Below are 25,573 nucleotides of genomic sequence, written 5' to 3' on the forward strand. Positions count from 1 at the left end.
GCCCGCTACAGCCAGTCCAGCACTGTTCATCATAAGAGCTGTTCCAAATCATTAAGATGTAAGCTATGTATCGGCCCCAGTTTACAACCCTGTGTAGGAGATATACAAGGCTGGACCAGGTATGCTCCTACTCATACAAACCTATATAAAGGTTTGCATAAAAGGGAGCAAACCTGGATCCCATAGCTGTCCCTCGTCTCTGATGGAAGAGTTTGGGCCTGATTTAGAACTTGGCGGATGGAAAACTCCGTCACAACTGTGACGGATATCCCACCTGCTGTATTACGATCCCCATAGAATATAATGGGATTGTAATACAGCAGACGGGATATCTGTCACATTTGTGATGGAGTATTCCCCTCCACCAAGTTTTAAATCAGGAGCTTTGTCTTCATACAGAAAGAAGCTGTTTCTCAGAACAAACTTTGTTAGGTCAAGAAGCATTCTTGAATTCTGTAAGTTACTTGCTGTCTTAGTATATAAGAAAGCCTTCACTGTTTCTAGACCTTTCCTATGATCAATACTTGTTGAGAGACTCATGAAATACTTAACCAAGAGATAGGCAGTTTCCCATGGCATTTCAGCAATCTGATTCAATGAATCTTTACTGTCATGAACATAAGATGAAAATGTAAGCAAAAAGTACCAGTGCACTCCAAATGAACAAGTCCACAGTATGCAAGAGTCCAAAAAGTATTTAATTCCTTATGTTGGAAAGAATGAGCACATCAATTTTCAGAGACAGCCAACACGTGTTTCGTCCAACCGGACTTTTTCAAGGCTGTAACAAGTAAAAGATTAAATCTCTTTACAAACAAATGGCGAATATATATTGGACAATTCACACAAAACACAATCTTTGTACAAAGACAAGAAATATGTTTTTCGTAAGTGAAAATATATGTGGTGTATTCCAAGATTTCAAAAACATAGAAAGCTGCAGAAGATTCTGGAATAAAGATACTCTCATGCTAGGTATGGGATAAATACCCACTGCGAGTTGCGAAAAGTGGTGTAAGACGAAAATAATAAAGGTGCACTTGTAGAAAAAAAGCCCAGAATGTAAACCAGATGTTTAGTAGTTATGTGAATAAGAAAACTAAGTGGGCCATTCTATGTTGAACGCCGTAGACAATAGTAGGTTTCCAAAAAGAAACTAAGGGGGTCATTCTGACCCTGGCGGTAAAAGGCTCTTACCGCCGGTCAGAAGACCGCCATCATACCGCCGCGGCCGCGGTAAACCGCCACAGTCATTCTGACCCACAACTGCCAAACCGCCAAAACCCCGACATCCACTGAAGGCCGCCTCGTCAGCGATAAACTGGAGATGACCAAACCTCCACCGTCACGCCAAAACAAACACGCCCATGCCATTACGACCCACGAATCCACGCGGCGGTCTTTCAACCGCGGTATTCCATTGGCGGTACACACCGCCGCGCTCAAAATACACACACCTTTACAAAACACAGCCACATTGGACAATTCGAAATAAACACACCTGATACACATACAAACAACACACCCACACACCCATCACCATATAAAACACACACCCACATCACCCACAAACCCCCACAAATCGAAATTCAGAGACAAGGCGCAATACACAGAGAGAGAGCACAGGGAACGCAAACCACAACACACACAGGAACCCAACATCATCACCCACACCACATCTACGCACAAAACACCACACACCACCACACTCATCACCACAAACACCACCCCACACCTCATCCACACCACCCCATGGCACCCCAAAGACACCCCAGGTTCTCGGACCAAGAACTCAGGGTCATGGTGGAGGAAATAATTTGGGTAGAGCCCCAGCTCTTCGGCACACAGGTGCAGCACACCACAATAGCCAGGAAGGCGGAGCTATGGCAAAGGATCGTCGACAGGGTCAACGCTGTGGGACAGCATCCCAGAAATCGGGAAGACATTCGAAAGCGCTGGAAAGACCTACGGGGGAAGGTGCGGTCGATGGTGTCAAGACACAACATCGCTGTGCAGAAGACTGGCGGCGGACCCCCACCCACTCCACCCGAATTCACAGCATGGGAGCAAGAGGTCTTGAACATCCTGCATCCTGAGGGCCTCGCTGGAGTAGGCGGAGGAATGGACTCTGGTAAGTCTAATCTCAACTACTTCACCCCCCCAACCACCAGCATGCCAACCCACACCCCCACCCTCACCCCTAACCCCCCAGCACACATACTCTCTGTTAATGTCTCACCAGCACAACCCACCCAACCCAACCCCAACCCCTGAATGCCAACACAAACCATGGACACCCATCACCTAAGCATGACCACTGCACATACCCATCCCCCCCACAAACCACCCTCACAACTCCTCCCACATGGGACTGCCAGCACTGGGGGACAAGGGCACCCACAAATCGCACACCATGGCACACACAAAATTAATAACCATACTATTTTACCCCTGCAGGGCCCGAATGCCAACACACCGGCCAGGAGGGTCCAGATTTGTCCATCCCACCCCCAGAACAGGCCCCCAGTGATGACAGCAGCTCTGTCGACCTAGAACCTGATGACCAGCCCGGACCATCGGGGACCTCTGGACAGTCGGTTACCCTCAGTCTGCCACAGGCCACAGCAGACCTACCCCCCCTCTGGAAACACCAGCACAGCACCCACCCTATGGGCCCATGCTTCTGTCTCCAGGACAGGTCAAGCAGCGGTGTGTCTACCAGTACAGGGCACCCAGGGTAACCCACAACCCCAACAACAACAGGGACCTGGGGGCACTGGTAGTGGGCACACCGTCCAGGGGACAGAGGCCCAGGAACAAAGAGGAACTGGGAGGGCTGCTGTGCGACAGAGGGAGGACAGGCCTAGGGAACCCACTGTCCAAGAGGCCCTCACCACCATCATGGGAGCGTACCACCACTCCCAAGAGACGATGGCGACGGTCCTGGCCAGGTTCCAGGAGATCCAGGCCATGCAGGAGAGCCAGTACATGGGGTTCCGGGAAGAACTGCGCAGCATCAGTTCCGCAATGGGTACAATCGTGGTGGCACTCAACCAGATTGTCACCACATTGCGGGACCATGTGGCCCCCCAAAGGGCCCCTGACACTAGCAAGGAGGAAGAACAGCCCACCACCTCCGCCGGCGCTAGTGGTCAGGAGGCCCCGACACAACAGCAACGGCCCACCCGGACCCCACCCCCTGCAGAACAAGAACCACCCCACAAGAAAGGCCTGAGATCTAGGAAGAAGACAGAGTAGGATGTCAAGACCCCCGCCATGCACGGAAACCCACGGATGCCATCCCACTGTCCCACTTGTTCACCCTGTCCAACCTTGAACTGCCCCTGCTCCACCTTCCACAGGCATATGGACAATGGACCTGTAGGAACGACAGTCTGGACACTGCCATGGACATGCCTCCACCATCACCCATCACCCCTTTTGAACTATACACCTATTTGAAAACTTCAATAAACACAATTATTGCACAAAAACCAACTGGATTCTGCTATCTATTTATTTAAACCAAATGTATTCGATATAACCAACAAAACATTTCTAGTTACATTGTGATGACAACATACCAGTGTCACACAGCGGTAGTCCATGGGGAAAAAAACCAGAGGGCACTCCGTGGGGATCAGATCACTGTAATAGGAAGTGATATACACAACTAAGTTACCATACATTGGGGTGAAAGGCCAGACAGTTACAGATATAATACAATGCAGGAGTAGATTATTACCTGTGTGTCACTGGAAATACTGCAGTATCACTCTGTCCCTGTTGTCTGTGTCGTCCTCTTCGTCTTCCTCCTCTTCACTCTCCGCAGGCTCCACAGCGGCCACAACACCACCATCTGGACCATCCTCCTGCAGGAAAGGCACCTGGCGTCGCAAAGCCAAATTGTGAAGCATGCAGCAGGCACGATGATATGACACACCTTCCTTGGTGAGTACATTAGGGATCCACCAGTCATATGCAGGCACCTAAACCTGGCCTTCAGGAGGCCGAAGGTCCGCTCAATCACCCTCCTGGTACGCCCATGGGCCTCATTGTACCGTTCCTCTGCCCTGGTCCTGGGATTCCTCACTGGGGTCAATAGCCAAGGCAGGTTTGGGTAACCAGAGTCACCAATTAGCCACACACGGTGTCTCTGTAGCTGTTCCATCACATAAGGGATGCTGCTATTTCGCATGATGTACGCGTCATGCACTGACCCTGGGAACTTGGCATTTAAATGGGAGATGTACTCGTCAGCCAAACAGACCACCTGGACATTCATCGAATGATAATTTTTTCGGTTCCTGTACACCTGTTCATCGTCTTTTGGGGGAACCAAAGCCACATGGGTACCATCAATGGCACCAATGATATTGGGAATGTGTCCAAGGGCATAGAAATCACCCTTCACTGTAGGCAAGTCACCCACCTCAGGGAAAATGATGTAGCTCCGCATGTATTTCATCAGGGCAGACAACACTCTGGACAACACCTTTGAAAACATAGGCTGAGACATCCCAGATGAAATGGCCACGGTAGTTTGAAATGATCCACTGGCAAAAAAATGCAGTACTGACAGCACCTGCACTAGAGGCGGAATCCCTGTGGGTTGGCGGATGGGTGACATCAGGTCTGGCTCCAGCTGGGCACACAGTTCCTGTATAGTGGCACGGTTGAGTCTGTAGGTGAGTATGACGTGTCTTTCTTCCATTGTCGACAGGTCCACCAGCGGTCTGTACACGGGAAGATTCCTCCGTCTCCTCGCAAGTCCCAGCGGACGATGCCTAGGAAGGACAACATGGAGCACAGAGTCAAGCAACCCACAGGTAAGTGCCCACAGCATGCACAGTACACGAATCTCTCGGGATTGAATGGCTAGTATGATTGTCGGTGCAAGGCCTAGCCATGTGTGACGCAGTAGGAATTAAGCCTTTTGGGCCCTTGAAATGGCGGCTGCCTGACCTGTGAAGTGTGACAATGTGAAGTGAGGTCATTGCGCAAGCGTGGCACACCGTGGCGGTAGGCGGTCGCAGTCCGCGGCGCAAAGCCGCATTGGACAACATTGAACCCTATGGGTTTCAGGAGCCAATGGCGGTGAGCGCCGGCGGTCGCGGTACGCACTGCCGCGGTACGCACTGCCGCGGCCGTAACCGCCATTTTCTCTCTGCTTGATCACACGAGACCTGAGCATCCACAGGAGAGGACCTATACTGCAAGTGCTGCTGTGACCTCGGTCTGGAAGTGACAATGGCTGCTGCGACTGGGGAAAGGGCCCCCGCCTTCAGTTCCGAGGAGTTGGAGAAGCTCGTGGACGGGGTCCTCCCCCAGTATGCGCTACTCTACAGGCCTCCAGACCAACAGGTGAGTACACAGGGGCAATGCATAGTGCCCAATGCCTGGGTTGAGTGGGGAGGATGTACGATGGAGGGGAGGGCAGCGAATGACGAATGCATGGCACGACAGATGAGAGCATGTGCCACATGGCAAGTTTGGGGAGGGGGGGCCACTCACATCATGCATGCAGAAAAATGATGATGTTTCTCTTCCCCCCTGTACATGTCACATAGGTCAGCGCCCATCAGAAGATTGACATTTGGCGTGCCATCGCCAAGGACGTCCGGGCCCTGGGGGTCCACAACAGAAGGGGCACCCACTGCCGCAAGAGGTGGGAGGACATCCGCCGCGGGAGCAGGAAGACCGCGGAGGCTCTGCTGGGGATGGCCTCCCAACCTAGGAGGGGTGCCAGTCGTTCCTTGACCCCCCTGATGTCCTGGATCCTGGCGGTGGCCTATCCCGATTTAGATGGGCGCTTGAGGACATCACAGCAGACACAAGGGGGTGAGTACCAGCACATTCAGCTATTTTGCGCGCAGTGGAGGTGCCTGGGTGGGGGAGGAGGGCTGTGGGTATCCCTAGGCCAAGGCGATTTCTGTAGGATAGGCCCGTCCGTGAGGTATGGTGCTGTGCCCCCGCCCCCCACCTCTGTAGGGTGCCTAGTAACGCGATTCATGGACCAGTGTATACTGTGTGGGCAGTTGTCGCCCATAGGCTTGTAGGGCATGTCCCAGTGAATGAGTAGTGTACCCCAAGTGCGCAGCGTAGTGCAGGGGGCTTCTGTGTCCTCTCTGCCAACGGTGTCCCCAATGCATGCACTCAACTTGTCTTTATGTTCCCCCGCCCCCCATTTTCTTTGTTTTTCTGTGAATGTGTGCATTAGCATCATCAGGCGGAGGAGAAGTGGCATCGGCGCAAGAGGGAGCTGCATCTCACATGGCCCCGGAGGGCCATGCAACGGACTCCGACATGACCAGTGAGACAGAGGGCGAGGGGGGCTCCACCACGGGGACCCGTGGAGACGTCAGCGACACCGACACGTCCTCGGAAGGGAGCTCCCTTGCGGTGGGGGCAACATCCGTGCCTACCGATCCTACAGGTACAGCCGCCACCCAGCGCACCAGCTCCACCCTCCCAGCAGCCCCTCGGCCTTCGGCCCGTGCCCGCAAAGCCAGGAAGCCGGCCATCTCCTTCACCTCAGGCCCTGCCCCAGTCACCCCTGCTGCCCTCAGTGAGGAGGTCATTGACCTCCTGAGGACCATCATTGTTGGGCAGTCTACCCTTTTGAATGCCATCCAGGGTGTGGAGAGGGAGGTGCATCAAAGCAATGCATACCTGGAGGGCCTTCATTCGGGTCAGGCTGCCCATCAACGATCGTTCAACACTCTCGCCTCAGCACTGACGGCAGCGATTGTCCCTGTCTCCAGCCTCCCTCTTCTGACTCCCTCCACCCAGTCCCACTCCCCTGTTCCTCTGCCTATCCCATCCACACCTACAGACCAGCCTGCACACACCTCAACACCCAAGGGCAGCTCATCCAGACATAAGCACCACAGGACACACAAGCATTCACCCAAGCAACATCCAGATGCAGACATGCCAACAGTCACTACCTCCTCTGTGTCCCCCACCTCCTCGTCTCCCTCCTCCCTCCCTGTGACGTCTCCACACACACCTGCAAGCACACCACCATCAGCCATTGCACCCATCACCAGCCCACCCTCCAGACCAGTCCGCACACGTGCAGTCACCACCCCCACTGCCATGTACACGTCCCCTGTGTCCTCTCCCAGTGTGTCTGTCACCCCCGCTTCCCAACCACACAAACACAGGCAGGCACCCAAACAACAGCCATCCACCTCACGTCAGCCTCCTGCCCAAGCACCTGCACCCAAAGACAGCACACTTGACTCTCCTACAACCACATCCTCTTCCTCCACTCCCATACCCACTCCAGCTACCCTTCCCATGGCTCCAAAGAAAATTTTCCTCTCTAAACTTGACCTCTTTTCCTCACCTGACCCACCCCCTCCATCCCGTAAGAGTTCCACAAACACCTCAGCCACCACCAGCCCAGCAACTCCCAAGAACGTCGTGCCTGGTGTTTGGAGTCCGCCCTTTCCTTGGGCTGGGACATCGTCCAGCAGCAAAGGCACAGCCAGCCCCCCTCCTGGGAAGAGGAGCAAAAAACTGAAGGGCAGGCGCAACAGGCCTGATACGCGTGCCCCCAAGGAGGGGAGCCTTGCACCGTCACCTGCCACATCGGGTAAGGGAGCCAAGGGCCACGGACAGTCTGCCAAGGAGGGCAAGGGCAGCAAGGAGCAAAAGGCAGGGAGCAGCCGACCTGGCCATGAGGGCCCCACCAGCCCCATTCCGGGGGTATCGGAGGAGACCCAGGGCCCCAGGACTCCATCACAGGAGGGCCCCGCAACGGAAAGGTCCGATGCAGACTGAGAGGCAAGTATTGGCCAGGTGTGGTTCACTGGAAACACAAGACAGGCACCACTGAACAGGGCCCGCCGTCTCAAGCACCGCTGAACAGGGCCCCGCCGTGAGAAGCACCGCTGAACAAGGGCCAGCCAAGACAGGCACCGCTGAACAGGGCCCCGCCATGAGAAGCACCGCTGAACAGGGCCCCGCCGTCTCAAGCACCGCTGAACAGGGCCCCGCCGTGAGAAGCACCGCTGAACAGGGCCCCACCGTGAGAAGCACCGCTGAACAAGGGCCAGCCAAGACAGGCACCGCTGAACAGGGCCCCGCCGTGAGAAGCACCGCTGAACAGGGCCCCGCCATCTCAAGCACCGCTGAACAGGGCCCCGCCGTGAGAAGCACCGCTGAACAAGGGCCAGCCAAGACAGGCACCGCTGAACAGGGCCCCGCGTCTCAAGCACCGCTCCGCTGGGCCCTTCCTGTCAAGCGCCACTCCGCTGGGCCCCGCCGTCTCAAGCACCGCTCCGCTGGGCCCTTCCTGTCAAGCACCGCTCCGCTGGGCCCCGCCGTCTCAAGCACCGCTCCGCTGGGCCCTTCCTGTCAAGCACCGCTCCGCTGGGCACCGCCGTCTCAAGCACCGCTCCGCTGGGCCCTTCCTGTCAAGCACCGCTGGCCCATTGGCAGTCCCGGTTCTGTGTCGGGCAGGCCTTCACGACGCACTCTGCCCACCATGCCTCCTCCATGACCAGTGGTCTCTGTAATCCACCTGATGGACTGTGGCTTTGCACTCCCCAGGATGTAACAGTGGGCAATCCACCCACTGTAGAGACTTGTGAGACTGTGGCTTTGCACTCCCCAGGATGGCACAGTGGGCAATCCACCCACTGTAGAGACTTGTGAGACTGTGGCTTTGCACTCCTCAGGATGGCACAGTGGGCATGGAGGGCCTTCGTGGATCTGGCGTCGTGGACTCATGTGGCTGAGGTGCCCCCCCTTCCCTTCCCCCTGAGGTGCCTGTTTTTTATTTTTGTGATGCCCCAGCAGTGTTCTCTCCAATGGACTCGATCTCGTGTGTGGGCTTTGCCCATGTGTTGCTGCACATTGGCCCACGGACATTTGGACTTTGAAAGACTGGGCCGGACTTTTGCTACTTGTATGGGTATAGTTCTAGATGTGTATTAATTCTTCATATATTGCTAAGGTCGCTATACTTTATTGTTGCAATAATATAGTACTACTTTTACATTCATTGCCTTTTGTCTTTGCTTTTTTTTGGGGGGGGGGTTGGGGGTGTCACTCTGACTTTTTTATCTGCATAGGTGTGTAGGTATTTCGGTGGGGGTGAGGGTGGGGGTGGGTGTGTGGCGTATGTGTGTGCCCGTAACCTTTCCTCCTCCCCCCTCCCCTGTGTCGTAGGTGCAGTACTCACCGTTGTCGTCTGCGGCGAGGTGCGTGATCCTGGAAGAAGAGCAGGAAGGCAATGGCTGGGAGGATGTGGAGTTCGGGTTCCATGCTGTTCCGATTCCGCGTGGAGTGTGTTGAGGTAAACGTTTTCCATTGGAGATGTCTGCTTCCGCCGTGATTTTATCGCCGGGGCTCCCGCCCCGGAAAAGGTGGCGGATTGGTGAGTCGTGATAGGGTGGGCGGTACATTGTCTGCCGCCTGCCTGTTGGCGGTGACCGCCACGCTGTTTGTTTGTACCGCCGTGGCGGTCGGAGTGTTAATGCGGCGGCCTGTGTTGGCGGTTCCCGTCAGGGTCAGAATTAAATTTTTTTGGCCGCCAGCCTGTTGGCGGGTTGGCCGCTGCTTTAACACTGACCGCCAGGGTCAGAATGACCCCCTAAGTGCAGTGAAAATACAGACCATACAGTGGCCAGACAAAAGTCAGGAAAGCACCGAGAAGACACCCAAAGGGGATAAGTACGTAGGCAGGATGCTAAGGTCGGGGCTAAAAAGACAGTCATTCAACATTTAGATGACCATAGAGACCTCCAGTGTGTAGAACGGGCATGTTGTACAAATATAACAAAGAATTGTAGCAAAAAATTGGAACAATTCCCCCAAGCATACTATGTAACTGGATGAGATACTGAGTCCAAAAGATGTCTTTATTCAAAGGAAAATCGTAGGTCCTGTATGACGAACAAGCTGTATAAGCCAAAACATCCAAAGTGTTAAGAATTGTACGTGGCAGGGCCCTGATAAGTCCAAACACCTATGGATCAAAAAAATAAATAAAAGCAAAAAACAAAAAACAAAAACCACCATGGGCGGAAACCCTCCACAAGGTGAGCACAGCAAACCGCAACATAAAAGGGAAAAAACATCTAACCCAAAGAGAATAATATATATATATATATATATACCAATATGCAGAGTGAAAGTAAGTAAAAATATGTAGAACTCCGTTCTGCGATTTACAAAAAAGTAGTCACGCCCCAAGACACCGATATCACTGTTTCAAGGGGAGATCCTAAGTAATGGATCTACTATAACATGACTTATTACACCTAAAAATCCAGCCAGTGGGAGGGTCCAAAACGCTATGTAGCAACAGGGCTACATGTATAATGGTATGGTGATTTAAAAGAAAGATATACAATAAAATAAAAAGAATAAGTATCTAAGAACTAAGTCTATGCATAACTCACCCCAGATAAAATCTACTGGAAGTGAACCAACAAAATGGCGTTCCTGTAAGCAATGCAGGCATAATGCCCCTATAAGCTTCATCATTATGTGTAAATACAAGCTCCCCAAATCGTAAAATGCGGGCAAAACGGAACGCGCCATATAGGTAACTGCCGAACGATGAAACGGCCCTTACCTGTACTCTCACGGGAGTCAGGACAAACAACAAACGACGTGCACGCGGTGTCTAAGTGAAATGACACAGCGCCGCGTTGCCACATAATACGTGGGAAGCTTAAAAGTAAAAATAAAAAGCGGACTAGGTGAAAAAGGGGGAAAGGGAGTAAACGGAACCTGAAAAAACCATGGGGGCCATCTTTGACGATCTAACTGGTGCTATTAGTTCAATGCAAAGCATAGTTAGTATAGGAGCAAAGTGAAATGTAGAGTAATAACATTCAAGGAGGAAAAAGTGGACAGCTAGAAAACAACTTTGACCTATCAACAATTACAAAGCAGATGTTGTTTTATACATCCTAATATGTAAATGTAATGGTATTATAATTAAGCAGGAGATCTAGTCTTAGCATTGGTATGAGGACGTAGAAGGATGGAAGCCAGATATATAGATAAAAATAAAGATAAAAAAAGGAAACCACATGCAAATTTTGTTAGGACGAAATGACAATTGTATGTGTACAGTAAGGGAAAAGGCAGGAAGGGATGTATATGTAACTGCGCACACAGTTAAGCATAAGTGGCTTAGAAAGATTAGAGTGCAGCCATATGTATGCAGGAACAGACAGACTTATTATCATCTATTGTAACACATGGCGTATAGTAGCTAGCCCACGATGGGAGCAGGACTTATTTTTGCACCATTGTGACAGCGATACACATAAAACGTACGCCACAAAACGCCTAATCAGTCCTGTGTAGTATGACATTTAGACATTAGGTATTGGTACTAAGAATAATGTGGATATAAATACACCTGTTTTCGGGCATATCCACTAAGAGCAAAAACACGCAAAGGAAACCAAGGCCCACAAAGTAGGGAGGCAGAATACACAACATTATAGGAACATATGTAGGTCCTTATGAATATTAAGGCCCTTTTCCACAGCCCCTAGTTTTATGATCCACCTGCTCTCAAGGCGTCTTAAGGCCAACGTTCTATTGCCACCTCTCTGTGGTTTTTTTATTGAGTCAATTCCATGTATCGCTATATCGAAGACTTCTCTTTGTCCATGTGCCTCGTTGTAGTGTGTCGCAAATGGATAGTTTGTATTAGAAGACCGGATGGCTCTCAAATGTTCCTGTATTCTTTCTTTCAGAGGCCGGATGGTGCTTCCAACATAGATGAGACCACAGGTACAAGCAATACAATACACAACATAATTTGTATTAGAATTGATGAAATGCTTGATTCTGTGTGTGATATGTGTTATATTGGAAACACACTATTTTGTCCTTAATGTAACTGCAAATATTACAGTGGCCACATTTATATGTGCCTGGTGGGGGTTTGGGCAACCAGGTGTCATTATTACCAAATGGAATAAAACTGTGGCATAGGTGGTCACGTAGGGTAGGACCTCTCTTATAAATAATGCTAGGTCCTGTTGTCAAACCGATCTTCAGTGTGTCATCTGTTAATAGAAGCGGACAATGTTTACGTATTGTTTTGAAAATCTGTGAACTGAGTGCACTGTGATTCATGATGAGAGAGAGTTGCTTGTGTGCCTTCTCTTTTTTGGAATTGATGAGGTCAGAACGTTTGATTTTCTTAATCTTATTACTGGCCTCTTTCAAGACATGGGAGTGATAACCCCTGTAGCCAAATCGTAGCTCCATGTTATGCAATTCCTCCTGAAAAACCCGGTCCTCACTACAATTTCGGCGAATCCTAGTCATTTCCCCAAAGGGGATGGATTTTATCTGAGATCTAGGGTGTGAGCTAGTAGTATGTAAGATTGCATTGCATGCTGTGGGTTTCCTAAAAAGTTTGGTGCAAATCTTCCCATGTTCAATGTAGAGTGTGAGATCCAGGAAATTTATGGAAGACTGACTGGCTTCATGTGTAAACTTAATGTTAAAAGTATTGGCATTGAGATGTTGAATGAAAAGACCCAATGTCTGTGCATCTCCCGACCAGAAAACCAAAATATCATCAATGTACCTTCCCCAATACAAGATGTGTTGTGTCAAAGTGGGAGGACAGAATTGCCATACATGTGTTTTTTCCAAGCATCCCATATACAAGTTAGCATAGGATGGAGAAAATGTAGCCCCCATGGCCACTCCTTGTATTTGCCGATACCAACAGCCATCATCCATGAAGATGTTATTATCTAAGACCATGCCTATAAGATCCAACAACATGTTTGTGTGTTCCAGTAGAGAGGCGTCTCTAATGTCAAGATAATGTTGGATGGCTAGCAAGCCCTCTGCTTTGGGAATGCTAGTGTATAGAGAAGTGACATCAAAGGTAACCAAGTAATGTCCCTCCGTCCATTCAAAATCTGCGACCTTACAGAGTAGATCCTTGGTATCCCTGATATATGAAGGTAGATTATTGTCAAAGGGCTGAAGAAAAATATTGATATATTCCGATAATTTCTCCGTGGGGGAACCAATGCCCGAAATGATGGGTCTGCCTGGGGGGAAAGTGCCTGGTTTGTGTATCTTAGGTAATATGTAAATGCATGACGAAGTGGGTGTAGTGTTACAAAGATATTTGAACTCCATATCAGAGATGAGATCAAGATTCAGCCATCTTTGTAGTTTCCGTTGTACGCACCTGTTTACCCCCATCATGGGGTTGTAGTTGAGTTTCTGATATACGGTACTATCAGAAAGTTGGCGATCCAACTCAGAGATGTAGTCTACTTTGTCCATAATGACAATGTTCCCTTCCTTGTCGGCTTCCTTAATTACAATGTCTTTGCATGTACTCAAAGAATGTAAAGCCCGTTTTTCTGCTTTAATGATATTGTGCAGGGAGATCGTCTTTTGTCCTAGAAGGTATTGTTCCTCCATAGAATAGAGGTCATTAGTTATTTTGTTGTAGAAGGAATCAATTGCATAGTCCCTGGGTATGACAGGTGTAAATTTCGAGGTGGTTTTCAAGCCGCTGGGTGCCCTGGTGTTCGGGGCTATGCTCAGATCAGCAAAAATCACTGAAAGTGATGGAAGAGGACCCTCCTCATGTTCAATGGATAACAGGGTTTGGACATCCTTAACATCTTTAATGGACATGGAACTAGAGGTGTTACAGAGAGCAGTTACAATTCGAGGTGGGGTATTGTTGCCTTGGAAATATTTGTAAAGTTTGCATTTACGTATAAACTTAAATAAACTAATATGAAGTTGCTTAAAGTCAGGTAATGCAGTAGGTACAAACCCTAAGCCTTTTTTAAGGATATTCATTTGTTCAGGATTTAGAATGACGGATGAGATATTCACAATAGAGATTAAATTGGGGGTATGCTTCAAAGGGACAGGCTCCCCTGTCACTGTTGTGAGTTGCGAGTTGTTGAGCGTGTGGTGACTCCCTCCAATCTTTTCCTTAAGTTTGGATTTGTGTTTACCCCGCCTGATGGTCTTACGGGTACCTCTTCCCTCCTCTGCAGTTGTTTTTGGCCCTTTCGGTACCTCTCCAGTTCTAATAAAAAAGGTGACCTATGGGAGGAACAGGGGAGTGATACTTGTTCCCTCAGATCTTCGCTAGCACTGCTAGAGATGCTGGATAAATCTGTGTCACTACTCGTGGTGTTGGTAGGGGGGAGATCTTTTCTTGTAAGTTCCCTACTACTGTCCAATATGGCATTGTCATATTTTCGTGCAAAAGTAAATACCCTCCCATTTTTATAATCATTATCATCTCTCCTAAGTTTACGAAGTTTTTTTGTCTTTTATGTATATTTGTTGTTTTTGAAGAACCTCCTTGAGAATGTTAACGTTTTTTTGCTTTGGTCTCTGGTGAGTCTATGATGTTGATGTCCTTTTCTAATAGTGCAATGTCCTGTAGTAATTTGTCCCTTTTGGCCTTGGCATCACGAATGAGAATGTCCATCATACCAAATGATGATGCATTGAATAGTTGTTCCCATTCATTTAGTAAATCGGGGCTAAGATCATTAAAAGAGGGGAATAAGATGACCCTCAGTCCCCTCGGGATTTGTTTGTTATCCATGTATCTTTGCAAAATCGTGTAGTCCCACCAACCTGAGAGTTCCTGTTTCTTTAAACGCTCTAGTTTGATGAACTTTATTCTCAGACCCTCCTGTGAGGGATTGTGTACATTAGATGCTACATTGTGAGTACCTGTCTGAAATAATTCTTCTAAGAGAGTATGTCTATTATCATCAAAAGTAGCCATAGTTAGCACGTAGAGTTAGAATGTAGAGAAAGGTAGATTTATATGCAACACTATCAACAATAATCAAAGTGTTTTATACAGAGTCAAAGTGACAGAGTGCTGAACAGCATCTAATAACAACTGGTAGAAGTGACTAAAGAAGTGGTTGATGCTTGCAAATCGTACATCTGTAACAAACTGGAACACTGGAACACACAAACATGTTGTTGGATCTTATAGGCACGGTCTTAGATAATAACATCTTCATGCATGATGGCTGTTGGTATCGACAAATACAAGGAGTGGCCATGGGGGCTACATTTTCTCCATCCTATGCTAACTTGTATATGGGATACTTGGAAAAAACACATGTATGGCAATTCTGTCCTCCCACTTTGACACAACACATCTTGTATTGGGGAAGGTACATTGATGATATTTTGGTTTTCTGGTCGGGAGATGCACAGACATTGGGTCTTTTCATTCAACATTTCAATGCCAATACTTTTAACATTAAGTTTACACATTAAGCCAGTCAGTCTTCCATAAATTTCCTGGATCTCACACTCTACATTGAACATGGGAAGATTTGCACCAAACTTTTTAGGAAACCCACAGCATGCAATGCAATCTTACATGCTACTAGCTCACACCCTAGATCTCAGATAAAATCCATCCCCTTTGGGGAAATGACTAGAATTCGCCAAAATTGTAGTGAGGACCGGGTTTTTCAGGAGGAATTTCATAACATGGAGCTACGATTTGGCTACAGGGGTTATCACTCCCATGTCTTGAAAGAGGCCAGTAATAAGATTAAGAAAATCAAACGTTCTGACCTCATCAATTCCAAAAAAGAGAAGGCACACAAGCAACTCTCTCTCATTATGAATCACAGTGCACTCAGTTCACAGATTTTCAAAACTATACGTAAACATTGGCCGCTTCTATTAACAGATGACACACTGAAGATCGGTTTGACAACAGGACCTAGCATTATTTAAAAGAGAGGTCTTACCCTATGTGACCACCTATGCCACAGTTTTATTCCATCTGGTAATAATGACACCTGGTTGCCCAAACCCCCACCAGGCACATATAAATGTGGCCACTGTAATATTTGCAGTTACATTAAGGACAAAATAGTGTGTTTCCAATATAACACACATATCACACACAGAATCAAGCATTTCATCAATTGTAATACAAATTTTGTTGTGTATTGTATTGTTTGTACCTGTGGTCTCATCTATGTTGGAAGCACCATCCGGCCTCTGAAAGAAAGAATACAGGAACATTTGAGAGCCATCCGGTCTTCTAATACAAACTATCCATTTGCGACACACTACAACGAGGCACATGGACAAAGAGAAGTCTTGGATATTGCGATACATGGAATTGACTCAATTAAAAAACCACTGAGAGGTGGCAATAGAACGTTGGCCTTAAGACGCCTTGAGAGCAGGTGGATCATAAAACTGAGGGCTGTGGAAAAGGGCCTTAATATTCATAAGGACCTACATATGTTCCTATAATGTTGTGTATTCTGTCTCCCTACTTTGTGGTCCTTGGTTTCCTTTGCGTGTTTTTGCTCTCAGTGGTTATGCCCGAAAACAGGTGTATTTATATCCACATTATTCTTATTACCAATACCTAATGTCTAAATGTCATAATACACAGGACTGATTAGGCGTTTTGTGGCGTATGTTTTATGTGTATCGCTGTCACAATTGTGCAAAAATAAGGCCTGCTCCCATCATGGGCTAGCTACTAAACGCCATGTGTTACAATAGATGGTGATAAGTCTGTCTGTTCCTGCATACATATGGCTGCACTCTAATCTTTCTAAGCCACTTATGCTTAACTGTGTGCGCACTTACATATACATCCCTTCCTGCCCTTTCCCTTACTGTACACATACAATTTTCATTTCGGCCTAACCCAATTTGCATGTGGTTTCCTTTTTTCATCTTTATTTATATCTATATATCTGGCTTCCTTCCTTCTACATCCTCATACCAATGCTAAGACTAGATCTCCTGCTTAATTATAATACCATTACATTTCCATATTAGGATGTATAAAACAACATCTGCTTTGTAATTGTTGATAGGTCAAAGTTGTTTTCTAGCTGTCCACTTTTTCCTCCTTGAATGTTATTACTCTACATTTCAATTTGCTCCTATACTAACTATGCTTTGCATTGAACTAATAGCACCAGTTAGATCGTCAGAGATGGCCCTCATAGTTTTTTCAGGTTCCATTTACTCCCTTTCCCCCTTTTTCACCTAGTCCGCTTTTTATTTTTACTTTTAAGCTTCCCATGTTATATGTGGTAACACGGCGCGGCGCTGTGTCATTTCACTTAGACACCGCGCGCACGCCGTTTGTTGTTTGTCCTGACTCTCGGGACCGTGAGAGTACAGGTAAGGGCTGTTTCATCGTTCGGCAGTTGCCTATATGGCGCGTTCCGTTTTGCCCGCATTTTTCAATTTGGGGAGCTTGTATTTACACATAATGATGAAGCTTATAGGGGCATTACGCCTGTATTGCTTACAGGAACGGCATTTTGTTGGTTCACTTCCACTAGATTTTATCTGGGGAGAGTTATGCATAGACTTAGGGCCAGATGTAGGTACGTTGCAAATTGCGACTTGCAATTTGCGAGTCCGAGCGACTCGCAAATTGCAACTCGCAATTTGCTATGCAGAAAGGTGTCCATGGGGACCCCTTCCCGTTTGCGAATGAGTTACCATCCACTTCAAGTGGATGGTAACTGCGAGTTGATTTGCGACCGCTTTCGCGGTCGCAAATCAACTTACATCGCGTTGCGAGTCGCAAATAGGAAGGGGACACCCCTTCCTATTTGCGAGTCGGAAACGCATTTTGCGAGTCGGTTCCGACTCGCAAAATGCGTTTCTGCATCGCGTGAGGGCTTTTGCGCCTCGCAAACGGCGTTTTTCGAGGAAAATGTAGCAACCAGAGGAGCTAGATAAACATCAATATATTCAGACAACAAGGAACTGATGAAGTTTGGGGCATAGGCGTCTGTCCGGCTCCACTTGTCTATCTGACATGTTCAATTTTTAGAGTCTCTAAAGCAAATAGGAAAAAAAGAATTCACTGGCAGTTCTTGGTGAGCAAGTTGAGATCTGAAAACGTGCGTTATTTGAGGTTATATGATTCTTTTGAAGTTTTATCCAGTAGCCCCTACTAGGTTCCATCAGCCTTAACTCCCCTTTATTTTTAGTTTACTCATGTAATGTGATTTGAGCTAGTGAAAGCAACAGCAATAAAATCAAAGCAATCATTACATAATAAAATGCTAGTATAGCACAAATAAATTAAAGTGAAGTCCAGCCAACTACAGTGGAGTCTTTTCTCCTTAGTGACTGAACAATTGTTGTTTTAAGTATAGACATTAGCTCAGTAAAATAGTTTGTTTACTCTAATAACAGGGAGCACCTTTGGTTATCCAATGTAAATGGACATTTTCTGTTGCCTGCAATACACCTGATAAGGATTTTCTTTCAGATCTATATGTGTCTTAATCATCTAAATATTTAACATTTATTGTATTTGGTTTAAGATTGTTGATCTAAATCCTAATTTCAAGATCAAATAATAATGCTGAAAAGCTAGACAATAACTGACACCACCAAAGAATATAAATCAGATTACCAGCATCTCTGGAACAAAATGGACCAGCCTTTGTTCCTAGGGAATTAAATTAATTTAGGATCTCATGTTAATAATATGTTTGGGGCTCGATCTCTGTTAACCAAAGGATCTTATGTTTATAATATGTTTGGGACTCGATCTCTGTTAACTAAAGGAGCATATGTTTATAATGTGTTTGTGGATTGATCTCTGTTAACCAAAAACGTGCCACTACTGTCACATCTACTACTCACTCACTACTCATATTATCTTCCCATTTCCTATGCAAGCCATTATTACTAATATATACATTATTGACATTAGTCACTGTTAGATTGCTCTTTAATAACAAGTTCATACCTCTAACAATTTGAACAACCACAAACACTACCATTGACTTACCCATACCTTTTCCATAGTGTTGCCCCATTAAGTTTCCAATCCGTGATAGCACTACACAGATGGAATAATACATCTGTGAATTTGTAGGGCTGCCACTGTAATGAATCCATGCTTTTAAGGCATACAATTTATTAAGAGCCTCCTGTTGACTGTGACTCATTGGCCAGTTGAAGTTCCATTATTTGTGAGAATTTGCAGAAACCCAGGAAGCGACACAAGTGGGGTGGAATTTCAAATCATATTACATAGCCCCATATCCCTAGTCAAGAGGTCATGAAATCTTTAATTTGAATTGTCAACTCATTATAATGTGATTGGGCATGTAAGGACATTTTCACATTGTACAACATCTTTCAACACTCTACTTTGCACCACTTTCATTAGAAAGCACAGTTGCAAATATATCCAGAAGTCTTTAAAATAGTTAATTTCCAATACACCAAGTCTTTAGACCCACAATGTCAACTCTCCTAATCTTGCTGGTCTCATTACCCAAAGAAAGCCAAAGGTCTTGGTATGGAGTTAAATAACTTTTTCAATACTGTGCAAAGAACTCTGATAAAAATATATATATTAGTAACTATATAGTAGCTGTGGTAAAATCTCTATTTTAACAATGCTAACCTTAGCCAGACGTGAGAACTACTTGTCTTTTAAATACCAAACCCGAGCAATAGTTTATGAATTGTTTCTTTCATGTCTGAACCATGCAGTTGATGATATGATGCTGCGCTCATTCTATAGAAAACCCCGATGGAGCAGGAGTTCCGCAAAGGCTTGTAAGGACTTAATTGTTCCTTATTGGTTGGCAGCCATCTCCCGCCTTGCCAGTGATTCTTGAGCTGCAGTGACCTGAGGGGAAACAAGGAAAGAAGACAGGGGTGAGGAATGAGACCAAACAGCAACATTGAGGCAAGTTGCAGGCACCTACATTTATGAATACTTACCAGTTGTTTTTTAAGTTTAGAGCTAGCAGCAAATACCTTCAAAAGAAAAGAGATATATGTTATTCCAAGATTGATGTGAACATTCAATTTGTATGTTGAACTTGAGTTTACATTCTGGAAACCAGTTTGAGAAAAGACCTATGTTAATAAACACAATGTCACGAAGAATAAAGAATGTTGCTTACAATTAAAAAAACCTGAAGGAGAAGTTGGTAAAATATGTTTTGGTAAGAATATAGACAATTTAACAGAGCACAAGTAAACTTTGTGATGGTCAGTGCCAACAACTGATCAATGACATCAAACAGTGCTGTCTTCACGAGAATGAAGGACAGAGGACAGCTAGAGCCTATGGAAAAGCAGAATAATACTAACTGATGTAATTCATAGAATCTAGGCAAACTCTCCCAGGGCCTCCAGAAAAAAATCCATAGAAGATAGGATCAGAGGCAGGGATCAGGAGTAATACTAGATAGGTGAAAGCAGTGTTCAACCTGTTTCATTCAGCAGGAAGAACCTAGCAATATATTAGGATTGCAGAGAAGGTGTGAACTAGCATCTCAAGGAAAAGGTACTAGGTCAGTGCACAGTCTCTGATGCAAACTGCTATGGCCATCATTTATGATAACAGGATATAAAGACAGAATGTTTTTACTACCCTTGTTCAATAATGCTAAAAACACCATACTGCCAACTTGTAGATTTGTATTGAAAAACAGACAATCATCCACCATCATACTATTGATCATATCAATATGCCAAATGGTAGTAGCTAGAACCTCAATCGACATTGGAAACTTAATGGACAATAGAGAACACACCTGACAGATGCCATGTGTTGGACCTGGCCCTTTCTGCAGGGTCATCCCCAAATGTTTTGCACTCCTCCTCCTCTTTTTCTGTCCTAATTTTTGTGGGATTTAGGTTTCTGTGCACTTTACAACTGCTGATCAGTGCTAAAGTGCAGGTGCTCTGTACTCTAGACCTGGTAACATTGGCTTATCCACAACTGGCACATTTAATTTAATTTTAAGTCCCTAGTAAAATCCCTACAGTAGGCCCTAATTAGCCCCAGGAGCGGGGTGCAGTGTATTTAAAACGTTGGGCATGTGCTTTTAAGTTTAACATGTCCTAGTAGTGAAAGATTTGTTTTCCATTACTGTAAGGCCTATCTCTCCAACAGATTAACAATGTGATTGCCTTAAAACAATCTTTTAAGTGTAATTTCCCATTGGGAAAATTTGAGTTTGGTGTTCCGGGACTCACAATTAAAAAAATTAAAAAACGCATCTTTTAGGAACGTTGTTTCTTTAAAATGTAGGTCTGAAAATGCCACTTTTAGAAAGCTGACATTTTCTTACTTTAACCATCCTGTGCCTCTGTCTGCCTCTGACTACACATCTGGGGAAGATGACAGCTGGGTTTTCAGCACTCCCTGTAGACAGTCACACAAAGGAAGCTGGGGTGTGACATTTGCACCCTGATGGCCCATCACCAGGATGATAGGCCTTCCTGAGGTAGATTTGGAGGGAGGAGCTGACACTTGCACCTGAATAGGGCTGTGTTTGTCCCCATACAAAGAGCTGCATACTCTCCTGTAGTATACCTGGAGCCAGGGAAGGAAGGGTGGGCACCATGTGAGGTGCAAAGGCCTCTCCAATGTCTCGTCCACTTCAAAGGCACATTTGGGTATAAGTACTGGACCCCTGACACCCCCAATTGAGTTCACTTTTGGGGCTTGAGGAGTCTCTGTCAAGAGGAGGAGCTGTGCTGCCAGGAGGGACTGCCTCTTTGCTAACTGCTCTGGTGTGTTGGCCTTCTGCCTGCTGTGCTATCAGGAGGGACTGCCACTTTGCAACTTTCTCTCCTGTGCTGGCCTACTACCTGCTGCCTCTTGCAGTGAGAAGGACTGACCTATCCTACAACCTTAAAACTCCAAATAACTCCCAGGGCTTGTTGGCTTGCTCCCGTTCTCAAAGTCTAGAGGCCATCAAAGATTTAATTCCCTTGTTTTTATTATTACCCTGCTGCAACAGCCGTTCCATGAGAACCAGCACTTCTCCAGCTCTCCACTCTGCATAAAAAAAGAACTTCACTTTAAAGATTGAGCTCTACACTCCACCAGCACCCAGCATTCTCTTTTGACCTGCAATTATCAATATCAAGTTCGTGCTACTGAAAGCAACGCCTTTCTGCCCGAGCCGAGGGAAGCCCTTCCAGCGCAACCCCCACATTGCCGTAACAACCGAGCATACCCTGTGACAACGCACCAGCAGAGGCCACGCTGCACGTTATAATCGCAAGGAGATCACTGTGACTTGGGAAAGCCTGCCTCAACCACCCGAGGACAGTCCAGCACGGCCTGGTGCCACACCACCTTCCAAACAGGAGGGCCTCCAGTGACGCGAGGACGCTCCTGCAATGAAAGTTACTGTGCCCAGGGTCAGGACCCGCAAAATCCTCAGTGGTCATCTTGAACCCACACGGCAGCTAACAACTATTTATACATACTAGTCCCTAGGGATCAGTGACTAATTCCTTGTTTAGGGTGCCTGTGGCCATGAACGTACCGAACCCGTACTTGGCAATCCTTTGCTGGGATCCCTGCCAATCATCCCGGTCTAGTGAGACCGCAACATGTGCATTAAGCATGAGTGCTCTTTCCGGCACCCCCAACTGAACACTTCCGTAATTATTCTATGAGGAACGAACATATTTCTTTAGCACAAATTTTCCCTGCATATTTGAAAAACGCTATAACTTGGAAAGTATACAAGTGATTTTTATTGTTTTGGTCTTGTTTTAACAAGATAAACACTCTTATTTTTCTAAACTGCTGTGGAATCTTTCTGAAGTGTTTTCACTGTGTTACTATATTTGAAGTGTTGCTCAAATATTTAACACATTTCCTCTTGAGTTAAGCCTGACTGCTCTGTGACAAGCTACCAGAGGGTGAGCACGGATTAATTTACTTACCCTGACTAATATTGTGGTCCCTACATGGACAGGGTGCAAACCTCTGCCATTAGAGACCCAGTTTCTAACACCATGCATTTATTTCTACGCTTCAGATAGTTGTTCAATCATTCCTAATTGAGCAGTTGACTTACTGTACCAAAGGCACATAAATTTAGATCTCTGGCAAAAACCCTCCATTAATGCCTTAAATTAATTTTCTTTATAATAAAAACGGTGTCTAACTTTCCAATTAACTCTTGGCACTTGAGATTAAGTTGATTGCCTGTGTATCAAGATATTTTCAAATCTGCTTTCTGACTGTTGGTCTGTTATATACGATGAGTTGGATCTTACTGTCAATGGCCTGCTAACTACATTTTGCAGGATTGGCTTTATTTTTGACACTGAGGGCCTCATTAGGAGTTTGGAAGGCAGAAAATGCCACCCGCCAAACTCCCGCAGGTCAGGAGGCCGCCAGTGCAGCCGCCTTCCTGCTGGCCCTATTATGTGTTTCCCGCTGGGCCAGCAGGAAACGCAAAATAACATTGTCACAGTCAGCTTGTCCCAGGCACAACTGTGAAAATTCACTATTCACTCTCTATGGAATGCACACAAATAACATTTTTCACAGAAACCAAAAAATCTACAGCAACCAAATTAACACGCAACTTCGCTCCTAAAAGGAGAAAAGGAGCAAAATAATACAACATTCAAAAGTACATTTTCATTTTAACAAGTTACTCAAACTGAGGCCTACAAAAATCTACATTGTATTTTGAGCTTGTTGTCTCTTGAAGACCTCGGGTTTACCCATTACCCATCTTCAGCACAATACTTTGTAAGCTTGTCATGTGACTTTCTTAGTAGTGTCTGAAAAAAGATAATCTTTCAAAGTATACCTTAATATATGTTACCAAAACAGTTTTCACTTGAATATCTTAAAAATCCTCATTGGAATAGGTATCATCTTATTTGTTTTAGCCATTCCAAATTTTGCTGAACATATGACTGGGTAGTAGTTTTAGAAAATTCATGTGAACATACCATAAGCCACATTTAATGACTAGAGGTGTAGTGATGAAAAGCCAAGATCCCAGGATTGACTTATCTGGATGCATCATGAAGGTTAAGCTTTGTAGGCAGATAAATTATTGGAAAGGGTATATTAACACCCCAATGAACAGCAAGGGTCCCAGAGGTGATCCATCATCTTTTTTACATCTTTAATGTACCTGCGTCAAGGTGTAGGAAAGCTTTCAGAAAAGCTTTAAGTGAGTGGATCTAGGGGCATGTTTACAAGAAAGTGACGCATCATAGCTGATGCGCCACTTTTCTTGCGCCCCTACCGCCACCATGGTTGCGCCGTATTTACAATAAAGCGCACAATTGCGGTTGCTAGCACAATAGCATCAAAAATGTTGATGCTATTGAGGCGCTTTGCTACAGTAGCTTCAAAACTTTTGACACTAGAGCAGAAAAGCAGAGGGAGGCCCATGAATATAATGGGTGTCATTTTAATGCCTGCTCTGAGCAGGCATTAAAAATGATGGAAAAAGTGGCACAGTGAAATGTTGGAAATTTCACTGCGCCATTTTTTCGGGCCTCCCAGCCCGGAACACCTCTCTTGCATACATTACTCTTGACGCAGGCATAACGTGGCACAAGGGGTTGAAAAGTGACTCAATGCAAGCATTGCGCCACTTAGTAAATATGGCTTGGCAGAAAAGTAACCTTAGCACCGCCTTAGCGTCAAAAATATTGTGCTGTGGCGGCGCTAAAATGCCGCAAGGGGCTTGTAAATATGCCCCTTAGTCGCCTGAGTGCAAGCTAGATTTACTATGGACTAGTGAGAGATGGTAGAATATTTTATTACTCACTTGTCGAGCTCTGAATTTCCCTTAGATCAGTTCGTCAAAGTTATATTTTACAGAGAGATTTCAAAGTGTGGATTACAAAGGGATCGATTCCAGATTATTTTTCACAGTTTAAATCACCTGCAGGTAGGAGGGAACAGGGGTGCAGCAACAGGGGCAAAGTATATTTATTTGGCAATTATCGTTCAGACATTTTTGTGCAAGTGTTGAGCATACGTAATGTACACACATAACTTAAACGAATACAATTCGCTCACAAATTAACCGATAATTATTTTATTAATAGGTGAACATTGCATTTTACCAACACTAGTAGCCGTAGTATACCTATGGATCAATGTATATATAACTCTATGAAGGAAGCTTTAGATATCTGACAAAATAAGTTACTACAACGAAACAAAAACGGGCGGTCAAAGTGAATTTAAGCTGTGCTTTTTTTTCTCATTCACATCAATCAACTTCAGAAGTTTCTGTTTTAAAATGTTCATTTTGATTATTTATTCCCCGGAAAAGCCACGTTCAGGGGTCAAAACAACTTGTTTGTTTCATCGTCTACTACATAAACTGTAAAAGGAGAACTAGGCCCGTAAAACCACAAGAGGAGGAAGGATGCCATGAAATGTTACTATCAGCGTTTGCTAACAAAACCTGGCCCCAAGAGTTAGCTAGAGGCTGTGAACCTTAGTTTCCTGCTCGCTGCACGGTTTACAAATGACCTGCCTTAACCTCGCACCTGCTGAACTGTTTTGGAATTAGCATGAAAGAAAGGCACGGGCAAACCGTATTTCCATAGCAACATCTTCTAGCCATCAAAATAAGTGAAGCTGATTATTACCATACCGATGGTAGTGGCAACAGGTGCGTAGATAAATTATGAATTTCTTGTGGGTTAAAAAAAGTTAAACTAGGATTTCTCCATACAATGACAAATTGCCTGTCCCCCGTTTTACACCATTTGCTGCCTTCTATAT

At 45.9% G+C, this 25,573-nt stretch overlaps 1 long non-coding RNA gene across 1 annotated transcript; it reads right to left on the minus strand.

The window, feature by feature from the left end:
- Window positions 1–754: 754 nt before the first annotated feature.
- LOC138258716 (uncharacterized) lies at window positions 755–19,618 on the minus strand. Its single transcript, XR_011198525.1, has 3 exons — window positions 19,445–19,618; window positions 15,996–16,032; window positions 755–781 (listed from the first exon to the last, which is right to left on the minus strand). It is a non-coding gene; the product is annotated as an uncharacterized lncRNA (long non-coding RNA).
- Window positions 19,619–25,573: the final 5,955 nt, after the last annotated feature.

The sequence above is a fragment of the Pleurodeles waltl genome, chromosome 2_1 (genome assembly GCF_031143425.1).
Source record: "Pleurodeles waltl isolate 20211129_DDA chromosome 2_1, aPleWal1.hap1.20221129, whole genome shotgun sequence".
In the NCBI taxonomy this organism is placed as follows: domain Eukaryota; kingdom Metazoa; phylum Chordata; class Amphibia; order Caudata; family Salamandridae; genus Pleurodeles; species Pleurodeles waltl.